The sequence below is a fragment of the Aethalodelphis obliquidens genome, unplaced genomic scaffold (genome assembly GCF_003676395.1).
Source record: "Aethalodelphis obliquidens isolate GAN/ISIS:26980383/991018 unplaced genomic scaffold, ASM367639v1 scaffold61, whole genome shotgun sequence".
NCBI classification, from domain to species: Eukaryota; Metazoa; Chordata; class Mammalia; order Artiodactyla; family Delphinidae; genus Aethalodelphis; species Aethalodelphis obliquidens.
Window position 1 is genome coordinate 8942191 of NW_020838005.1, and position 8861 is coordinate 8951051.

General features: G+C 42.2%; 1 long non-coding RNA gene across 2 annotated transcripts in view; it reads right to left on the minus strand.

Annotated features, from left to right (window-relative positions):
• Nucleotides 1–8861, minus strand: part of LOC113610069 (uncharacterized) — a 72407-nt gene that overhangs the window by 39737 nt on the left and 23809 nt on the right. For both annotated transcript variants that reach the window (XR_003428931.1, XR_003428930.1), the window contains exon 4: nucleotides 297–333. This is a non-coding gene — a long non-coding RNA (uncharacterized LOC113610069). The remainder of the gene's footprint in view (nucleotides 1–296; nucleotides 334–8861) is intronic.

Genomic DNA, 8861 nt, shown 5'->3' on the forward strand with positions numbered 1-8861 from the left:
AGGGACGGCTACCGTCTCAGTTATGGTATCCCCACAGAGGAGGTCAGGGCTGAAGTGCATCTAATCGCAGCACGGAACTTAAAACTTTTGCTCTCATGGGGTACCGATCAAGTTCATTCACGTTCCATTGACCAAAGAAAGTCGAAGTGGCCGAGCCCAAAGTCAGTGAGGGCAGGAGAGTGAGTGTATACGTGGCCCAGACACAGAAGTATGGCAAGGGCAAGGAGGGAGTGAATAATTGTGAACAAATAATACAACGTAACTGTAATGAGTCACTCAATCTCTCTGAACCTTACCTTGTCCGTCGGTGAAACAGGAATAAGAACAGGCTACCTGTGAAGAATAAATGAGATATTATAAATGTACTCAGTACAGTAACTGACTTATAATAAGGGATCAATAAAAGTTAATATCCTTTTGTTGCCTTCCTCCAAAGGTGGCATCATCACTCTGGCCCAATTCCTTTCGAGGCTTAAGAAGGTATGGGGGCTGAGGTAGGAGGGTGTCGGGGGGATGTGTTGGAAAATTGAGGAGCCTGGGACTGAAATGCGGATTCAGTTCTTGCTCTAAATCCTGGATAAATTACTGATCTATAAAACAAGGCATCTGTCTAAATGATCTCTAAGGTTCCTTTCTGGTGCTAAAGATCCTCAGTTTGGGATAAAACATTTATAGTGGGTTCTTCCTTTTTCTCTAGAGCCACTGCTGCTTAGTCCTAACACCAGGTGGCGCTAGAAAACAACTTAATGGAAAAGGACAAAGGCTTTTCTGGGGTGAAGGTTGGAGAGTCTAGAAAGTTACTATTTTCTTCTTATAGACTGTTATAAAGCAGAACTCCTGCATCTGGTAGTTGCTCAGAAAGCACCACTTTGAGGAAACAGCACCCAGAAACAAAATGCTCACTCTAGTCCTAGGACCTCAGGCTTTGGGAAAGGACCCCAGGAAACTGGGGACTGCCCCAGACAGTTTCTAGGCTTTGATTTTGGAATAGGGGAGCTTCTCTGTTTTTGAGCAGAAGCATGAGGTAATTGGAGCTGTGCTCTAGGATGATACATCTAGTTGCCACGTGATGGGAGTGTTTGGCACAGGGGAGAATTGTTTGGGAGACTCTTATGACAGAAAAGAATCCACATACACGGGTCTGAAATAGAAGAGTGGGGACTTCCCTGGTGGTCCAGTGGTTAGGACTCCGCACTCCCAATGCAGGGGGCACGGGTTCAATCCCTGGTCAGGGAACTAAGATCCCACATGCCGCATGGCGTGGCCAAAGGAAAGAAAAAGAAATAGAAGAGTGGGAGTGAGCATAGCAATGGGTGAGATGTTACAGCAACAGAATCTCTAGAACTCGGCAACTGTTTAAATAAAGAGGCTTCAAGTAGGATAAGTCATTATGAAAGACAACTCCTGGATAAGTAGGAAAATGTTGGGGCCACTGACAGAAAACACATGACTTTGGGTGGCAGCATTACTGTTACTCCTGCACTTCACGTGTACACCCAGAAGGAACCATGAAGGCTTCTCCCTCATAGGTACTGAGGAATCCCTGGTGCACGAGCTTTGGTCCTAAAAGGGCCAGACTTGGCCTTTTCTCAAGAAATGTTTTCTTGGGCTTCCCTGGTGGTACAGTGGTTGAGAGTCCGTCTGCCGATGCAGGGGACATGGGTTCGTGCCCCGATCCGGGAAGATCCCACATGCCGCGGAGCAGCTAAGCCCGTGAGCCATGGCCACTGAGCCTGTGCGTCCGTAGCCTGTGCTCCGCAACGGGAAAGGCCACAACAGTGAGAGGCCCGCGTACCAAAAAAAAAAAAAAAAAAAAAAAAAGTTTTCTTACACATGATTTTATTTTACTTACAAAATCCAGAGGCATTTCTCTGTTGATAATGGGGACAGGGGATGTATAGGAAATCTCTGTACCTTTCACTCAGTTTTGCTGTGAGCCTAAAACTGCTGTTAAAAAAAAAAAGGAAATCTGTTTTTTAAACTCTTGGCAGATTCTGGGAAGATGGTGCAGTAGGAAGCACTAAGAATCCGTCTCCCCCACTCCCAGACAAAAATTGCACTGGCAGAAATCTGTCTGATGTAACTATTATGGAACTCTGGACAGCTTACTGAAGGCTTGCAATGTCCAGGGGAAGACTTGGACTGTTCATTTTGGCCAGTTTCAGCTCTCAGCACAGCAGCAGCTACCCATCCCCAACCCCATGGCAGGCAGCTGTGCATGGTTCCTGGAGCAGCTTTGCACAGCTTGCAGGAGCCTGGGTGGGCAAAAAGGACATCAGTGATCTGTGCTCTGGTCACTGGTGACTGCTTCTGATCACAGAGGGGCAGACAAAGAGGCAATGCCCATTGTTGTAGCCCCTCCCCCACCAATAGAAGTCCCTCCTCATCTGGCTGAAGTGACAGCCAGGAGATTTAAGGGACAGTGCCCTTTTTAAACCCCCTTTATTTTTCTTTTTCCCCTTTTGGTAGTCAGATATTAAAGACTAGACTATTAAAAAATGACTACATATATGGGGAAAATTAGAAAGTGACTGTGCATGGCCAAGGAAAGTCTCAGAAAAGACCTAAGAATACCTTAAGTTTACACCTGAGACACGCTCAGCTGAGATACAGTCTATGGAATCAAAAAAAAAAAAAAACAATAAACAAACAGTGACAAAAAACAGCAAACCCTGGGAGAAGGCAGAGAATATAATTTCCAGAGTTACCACATTATTAGATTCAACTGTCCAGTTTTCAACCCAGAAATATCACAAGGCATACAAAGAAACAGGGAAGTATGGCCCATTCAAAGAAATAAAATAGGTCGATAGAATCTGTCCCTGAAAAAGATCCAATAGAAGAAATATTAGACAAAGACTTTAAAACAGCTACATAAAAATGTTCAAAGAACTAAAGGAACATGTGGAGAAAGTCAAGAAAACAATGTATGATCAAAATGAAAATATCAGTAAAGAGACAGAAAATCTGGAAAGAGGTCAGAAGGAAATTCTGGAGCTGAAAAGTAAAATAACTGAAATTAAAAATTCACTAGAGAAATTCAAATGCAGATTTGAGCAGGCAGAAGAAAGAATCAGCAAACTTAAAGAAAGGACAAAGGGAATGATCAAGTATGAGGAACAGAAAGTAAAGAGACTGAAGAAAAGTGAACAGAACCTAAGGGACCTGAGGCACCAAAAAGCAGACCAACACCACACAGTGGGAATCCCAGAAAGAGAAGAGAGAGAGAAAACGGCAGAGAGGGTATCTGAAGAAATAATGGCTGAAAACTTCCCAAACTTGGTGAAAAACATGAATATAAATATCCAACAGGGGACTTCCCTGGCAGTCCAGTGGTTAAGACTCCACGCTTCCACTGCAGGGAGCATGGGTTCAATCCCTGGTCAGGGAACTAAGATCCCACATGATGTGTGGTGTGGCCAAAAAAAAAAAAATCAAGAAAAAAATATCCAACAGGCTCAACAAGCTCCAAGTAAGATGAACTGAAAGCCAAAGAAAAAGAGAAAATCTGGAAACCAGCAAGAGAGAAGCAAATAATCACATACAAGGGATCCTCAATAGGATTATCAGCAGATTTCTCATCAGAATCATTGGAGACCATAAGGCAGTGGGCTGATATAGTCAAAATGCTAAAAGAAAAGAAACCGTCAACCAAGAATTCTATGTCTAGCAAAACTGCCCTTTGAAAGTAAGGGAGAAATTAAGACATCAAGGTAAAAGCGAGAGAGTTTGTTACCAGTGGACCTGTCCTGCAAGAAATGCTCAAGAGTCCTGCAAGAAATAAAAAGACACTAGAAGCCATAACAGTAACTCAAATCTATATGGAGAAATCAAGATCTCAATAAAGGTAAATACATGGATAATTATCAAAGCTAGTATTATTGTAACAATGGTTTGTAACTCCACTTTTTGCTTTCTACATGATTTAGGAGACTACTGAATTTTAAAAATATATTAGTTTATGTTTTGGGGCACACAACGTAGAAAGATGTAATTTTATGACATCAACAGCTGAAAGGGATGGGGATGAAGCTGTAAAGGAGCAGAGTTTGGGTACGTTATTGAAGTTAGGCTGGTATAAATTCAAACTATACTGTTATAACTTTAGGATGTTAAACGTAATCCTTGTGGTAACCACAAAGAAAACAGCTATAGAATATACACAAAAGGAAATGAGAAAGGAATTTAAACATCTCACTATAAAAAATCAACTGAACACAAAAGACTAACACAGGAAATGAGCAATAAAAAAGCTACAAGGCATTTAGGAAACAAATAGGAAAATCACAGAAGTAAATCTCTCCTTATCAGTAATTACTTTAAGTGTAAATAGTTTAAACTCTTCAATCAAAAGACAGAGATTGGCAAAATTGATAAAAACACATGATACACCTATATCTACGAGACCCACTTTCGATCCAAAGACACAAATAGAAGGAAAAGAAAGGATGGAAAAAGTTACTCCATGTAAATAGCAACCAAAAGAGAGCATGGGTGGATATAAAAATATCTGACAAAATACGTAAAATTCAAAAAGTTTACAGCAAAGAAAGACACTGTATATTAATAAAAGTTTCAATAAAGCAAGAAGATAAAACAATTATAAACATTTGTGCATCAAAATATATGAAATTAAAACTGACAGAATTGAAGGGAGAAATAAAACAATTTTACAATAGCTGGATGCTTCATGATCCATTATCACAATAATGGATAAAACAACCAGACAGCACCTTACTGTACAGCAGAAACTAACACAACATTTTAAGTCAACTATACTCCAATAAAAAAAAAAAAAAAAAAACCAAAAAAACAGACAGAAGATAAGAAAGGAAATAGACACTTAACAATACAATAGATCAACTAGATCTAACAAACACAACAATAGCATGCATATTCTTCTCAGGTGCGCATAGGCTATCCCCCAGGATATAGGTTAGGCCACAAATGAAGTCTCAGATTTTGAAAGATGGATATCATACAAAATATCTTCTCCAACCCCAATGCATAGAAGTTAGAAATCAACAACAGAAGGAAAACTAAAAAATTCACAAAATTGTGGAAATTAAACAATACACTCCAACAACCAATGGATCAAAGAAGAAAATACCAAAAAAATTAGAAAATACTTACAGACTAATGAAAACAAAAACACAACATGCCAAAAGTTATGGGATGAAATGTAAGTGTTGCTAATTGGGAAAGTTATAGCCATAAACACTTACTTTAAAAATAAGAAAGAACAACTCAACAAATTAAAAAAACCGAACCAAATAGAAAAATGGGCAGGAGACTTAAATAGACATTTCTCCAAAGAAGCTCAACATCACCAATAATTAGAGAAATGCAAATCAAACTACAATGAGCTACTACCTCACACCAGTCGGAATGGCCATCATTAAAAGTCTACAAATAACAAATGCTGGAGAGGGTATGGAGAAAAGGGAACCCCCCCTACACTGTCGGTGGGAATGTAAATTGGTGCAGCCACTATGGAGAACAATATGCAGGTTCCTTACAAAACTAAAAGTAGAAGATGGCGGAAGAGTAAGACATGGAGATCACCTTCCTCCCCACAGATACACCACAAATACATCTATACGTGGAACAACTCCTACAGAACACCTACTGAACGCTGGCAGAAGACCTCAGACCTCCAAAAAGGCAAGAAAGCCCCCACGTACCTGGGTAGGGCAAAAGAAAAAAGAATATAAAGAGACAAAAGGATAGGGACGGGACCTGCACCAGTGGGAGGGAGCCATGAAGGAGGAAAGGTTTCCACACACTAGAAGCCCCTTCGTGGGCAGAGACTGTGGGTGGCGGAGGGGGAAAGCTTTGGAGCCGCGGAGGACAGCGCAGCAACAGGGGTGTGGTGGGCAAAGTGGAGAGATTCCCACACAGATGATCAGGGCCGACCAGCACTCACCAGCCCAAGAGTCTTGTCTGCTCACCCACCGGGGCGGGCGGGGCTGGGAGGTGAGGCTCCGGCTTCGGTCGGATCCCAGGGAGAGGACTGGGTTGGCGGCGTGAACACAGCCTGCAGGGGGTTAATGTGCCACAGCTAGCCGGGAGGGAGTCCGGGGAAAAGTCTGGACCTGCCAAAGAGGCAAGAGATATTTTCCTCCCTCTTTGTTTCCTGGTGCACAAGGAGAGGGGATTAAGAGCGCTGCTTAAAGGAGCTCCAGAGACGGGCGTGAGCTGCGGCTAAAAGCGCGGACCCCAGAGATGGGCATGAGACGCTAAGGCTGCTGCTGCCGCCACCAAGAAGCCTGTGTGCGAGCACAGGTTACTACCCACACCCCACTTCCGGGGAGCCTGTCCAGCCGGCCACTGCCAGGTTCCAGGATGCAGGGACAACTTCCCCAGGAGAACGCACGGTGCGCCTCAGGCTGGTGCAACGTCACGCCAGCCTCTGCCGCCACAGGCTGGCCCCACACTCCGTGCCCCTTGCTCCCCCCAGCCTGAGTGAGCCACAGCCCCCGAATCAGCGGCTCCTTTAACCCCGTCCTGTCTGAGCAAAGAACAGACACCCTCCAGCCACCTACACGCAGAGGCTGGACCAAATCCAAAGCTGAGCCCCTGGGAGCTGTGAACAAAGAAGAGAAAGGGAAATCTCTCCCAGCAGACTCAGAAGCAGCGGATTAAAGCTCCACAATCAACTTTATGTCTGTGGAATACATGAATGGACAACGAATCATCCCAAATTGAGGAGGTGGACTTTGAGAGCAATATTTATACTGTATAGCTTTGCTTCCACTATTTGTCCCTGGGTTCTATCCATCCATTTTTTTGTTTTGTTTTTTAATTTTTTTTCTTTATAATTATTTTTTATTTTAATAACTTTATTATATTTTCTTACTTTATTTTACTTTATCTTCTTTCCTTTCTTTCCTTCCTTCCCTCCTTCCTTCCTCCCTCCCTCCCTCCTTCCCTCCCTCCCTCCTTCCTTCCTTCCTTCCTTTCCCTTTCTTTCTTTCATTCTTTCTTGCTTGCTTGCTTTCTTCTAATTGTTTCTTTCTACTTTTTCTCCCTTTTATTCTGAGCCGTGTGGATGAAAGGCTCTTGGAGCTGCAGCCAGGAGTCAGTGCTGTGCCTCTGAGGTGGGAGAGCAAACTTCAGGACACTGGTCCACAAGAGACCTCCCAGCTCCACATGATATCAAATGGCGAAAATCTTCCAGAGATCTCCATCTCAACACCAGCATCCAGCTTCACTCAACGACCAGCAAACTACAGTGCTGGACATCCTATGCCAAACAACTAGCAAGACAGGAACACAACCCCACCCATTAGCAGAGAGGCTGCCTAAAATCATAGTAAGTCCACAGACACCCCAAAACACACCACCAGACGTGGACCTGCCCACCAGAAAGACAAGATCCAGCCTCATCCACCAGAACACAGGCACTAGTCCCCTCCAATAGGAAGCTTACACAACCCTCTGAACCAACCTTAGCCACCGGGGACAGACACCAAAAACAATGGGAACTACGAGCCTGCAGCCTGCAAAAAGGAGACCCCAAACACAGTAAGGTAAGCAAAATGAGAAGATAGAAAAACACACAGCAGATGAAGGAGCAAGATAAAAACCCACCAGACCTAACAAGTGAAGAGGAAATAGGCAGTCTACCTGACAAAGAATTCAGAATAATGATAGTAAAGATGATCCAAAATCTTGGAAACAGAATGGACAAAATGCAAGAAACATTTAACAAGGACCTAGAAGAACTAAAGATGAAACAAACAACGATGAACAACACAATAAATGAAATGAAAAATACTCTAGATGGGATCAATAGCAGAATAACTAAGGCAGAAGAATGGATAAGTGACCTGGAAGATAAAATAGTGGAAATAACTACTGAAGAGCAGAATAAAGAAAAAAGATTGAAAAGAACTGAGGACAGTCTCAGAGACCTATGGGACACATTAAATGCACCAACATTCGAATTATAGGGGTTCCAGAAGAAGAAGAGAAAAAGAAAGGGACTGAGAAAATATTTGAAGAGATTATAGTTGAAAACTTCCCTAATATGGGAAAGGAAATAGTTAATCAAGTCCAGGAAGCACAGAGAGTCCCATACAGGATAAATCCAAGGAGAAATACGCCAAGACACATATTAATCAAACTGTCAAAAATTAAATACAAAGAAAAAATATTAAAAGCAGCAAGGGAAAAACAACAAATAACACACAAGGGAATCCCCATAAGGTTAACAGCTGATCTTTCAGCAGAAACTCTGCAAGCCAGAAGGGAGTGGCAGGACATATTTACAGTGATGAAGGAGAAAAACCTACAACCAAGATTAATCTACCCAGCAAAGATCTCATTCAGATTTGATGGAGAAATTAAAACATTTACAGACAGGCAAAAGCTGAGAGAGTTCAGCACCACCAAACCAGCTTTACAACAAATGCTGAAGGATCTTCTCTAGGCAAGAAACACAAGAGAAGGAAAAGACCTACAATAACAAACCCAAAACAATTAAGAAAATGAGAATAGGAACATACATATCGATAATTACCTTAAATGTAAATGGACTAAATGCTCCCACCAATGGACACAGATTGGCTGAATGGATACAAAAACAAGACCCATATATTTGCTGTCTACAAGAGACCCACTTCACACCTAGAGACACAATAGAGACTGAAAGTAAGGGGATGGAAAAAGACATTTCATGCAAATGGAAACCAAAAGAAAGCTGGAGTAGCAATTCTCATATCAGATAAAATAGACTTTAAAATAAAGACTATTAGAAGAGACAAAGAAGGACACTACATAATGATCAAGGGATCGATCCAAGAAGAAGATATAACAATTGTAAATATTTATGCACCCAACATAGGAGCACCTCAATA